We start from the raw sequence: 2413 nt of genomic DNA on the forward strand, positions 1-2413 counted from the left end.
AACATATAAGTGCAGATGTCACTTCAACTATACTTTTTGGCTTTTCTGGGATATATTCCCAGCAGTGGTATTGCTGGGTCAAATGGGAGCTCAACCTCTAGTTTTTTGAGAATAGTCCATATTGTTTTCCAAAAGGGCTGAACTAGCCGGCATTCCCACCAGCAGTGTAGAAGGGTCCCTTTCTCCCCACATCCTCTCCAACAGTGGTTGCTTTTGTTCTTTTGTATGTGTGCTAGTCTCTGTGGTGTGAGGTGGTATCTCGTGGTTGTTTTGATCTGCATCTCTCTGACGATTAGTGATGTAGAGCACTTTTTCATGTGCCTTTTGGCCATTCGTATCTCTTCCTTGGTAAAGTTTCTGTTCATTTCTCTGCCCCATTTTTTGATGGGGTTGGATGTTTTCTTCTTATAGAGTTCAACCAGTGCTTTATGGTATTTTGTAGATTTTTAAATCATAAATGGATGCAATAAATTATTGGATAATCTATATTTTGGGTGGTATACCTTAACATCCTTAAATATAGAAATGCAGTGGATTTCTGCTTATATAGCCTTCCACTTTGTTGTATATGTTTATTGTTTGAGCAAGTATTTTGGTGGATAACTAAGATTTTTTTATTTGATTTTTTAATGATTAAAACAACATTTAAAACCGCAGCTTCTGGAAGTACCATTTGTTCTTGCCGGTCTTGTATCCCTCCTCAAACTTGACCTTGGCCTCTCTCTGGGCTTTGCATTTAAGAGTTGGGTCTCTGAAGACATCCTTGTTGAGGATGGTTTTGTCCAAGGGGATGTCCACGGAGTACCTTGTGGGCATGAGGTGATTATAGTTATAAACTTTCACAAAAGACTTGATCTTGGACCTTTTGCTGATTTTCTTCTTGTCTGTGGCAGCTGTCACTTTGCAAGGATAGCGGTCAATCCCAGCCACCAGGGCATGGCTGTAGGGGTGGCCTGAGGTGCCATCATTAATGTTCTTCATGATGACCGCTTGCATCCTGAGATCCTGAGTAGCGTCTGGCCAGGACGAGCACCATCTTCCTGGATTTCATGAACTTGCCCGTTTCAACAGCAACCACTCGGGCCTACAGCAGAAAGGAGATTATTAGGATTTTTAATGTAGATATTGATTTGATCACATGATATGGGTAGGATGGGGCCACACTTTGCTGTGCTCTGGGCTTATTCCCAGCTCTGAGATCAGTGATCATTCCTTATATCATCAGTGATATAAGGCAGGCTCAGGGGACCTTACAGCGTTCCTGGAATTTGACACAGTTTGGCCACATGCAGAATTAGTTTGTTACAAATGCTGCTGCCAACTCTTGTTTGTCTGAGAAGGCTCTTATCCCTTTCTCAAGTCTAAATAATAGCATTGCAAGGTAGTGAACATTAGGCTGGATGTTGCTGTTTTTTTAAGTTTTAATATGTCATTCTACTCTTTTACCACTGGTAAGACATTATGTAGAAGGCCTGTTGTTATTCTTAAGTTGTTTTTCTTGTACTTGAGAATCTTTTATCTTTCTAGTTTAAGTAGTCTCTCTTTTAACTTTACTATAGTTCTTGGTGGTGTTTTGTTTGAGTCTATTGTGTTTGGTATTCTTTGGACCTCTTGAATCTGTGCAGGAGACTCCCTTGAGAGATCAAGAAAGTGTTTTATTATTTCTTCCCATTTAACCTTTCCTGGTATTACTATGATTTGAAGATTATTCCTCTTGATATTATCTATCATGCATCTTATATTATCTTCCATCCTTCCATCCTTCCATTCCTTCCATTTACTATTCTTTATTTTGTCACAACATTATTGGTGATGCATAATATTATATCAGCATTCTTGATGGTGGAATATGTGCACTGGTGAAGGGATGGGTGTTTGAGCATTGTATAACTGAGACTTAAACCTGAAAGCTTTGTAACTTTCCACATGGTGATTCAATAAAAGAATAAATTAAAAAAATATATTGTATCACCAGGATCACTGATACTGTTCTCTGCATTTCAATTCTGAAGTATTTTTAATTCTTCCAATTCCACTTATATGGACTCTTTGTTTAATTAGTTTTTCTTTGAGTTGGTTAAATTTTTCTTCCAGTAATTGTTTTGTTTCCATGGCCATTGAATAGACCATAGATTTGGGTTTTTCATTGATAAGTCTTGAGGTTTTATTTGAGCTCAATAATTTGCTGGGATTAGTGTCCTTGTCTGCCAGAGCAGGTGAATTCCTTTATTTATCCATAACTATTAAAGATTTATGAATGTTAGGATTTCAGCTTCATAATCTTAGATAGCTGAGAGCTGATCTTATTTATTATATTTTAGTAAGCAGTTACTCCTTATAATCTGTTCCTACATGCATGTGCACTTAGGATGCTATTTTACTAGTCATGCAGGTGAATACCTAATATTTCTGT

At 37.7% G+C, this 2413-nt stretch overlaps 1 pseudogene; it reads right to left on the reverse strand.

Annotated features, from left to right (window-relative positions):
* Positions 1-645: 645 nt before the first annotated feature.
* On the reverse strand, positions 646-1054 carry LOC101538471 (60S ribosomal protein L27-like; annotated as a pseudogene).
* Positions 1055-2413: the final 1359 nt, after the last annotated feature.

Source organism: Sorex araneus, chromosome 1, assembly GCF_027595985.1.
Source record: "Sorex araneus isolate mSorAra2 chromosome 1, mSorAra2.pri, whole genome shotgun sequence".
Classification (NCBI taxonomy): Eukaryota; Metazoa; Chordata; class Mammalia; order Eulipotyphla; family Soricidae; genus Sorex; species Sorex araneus.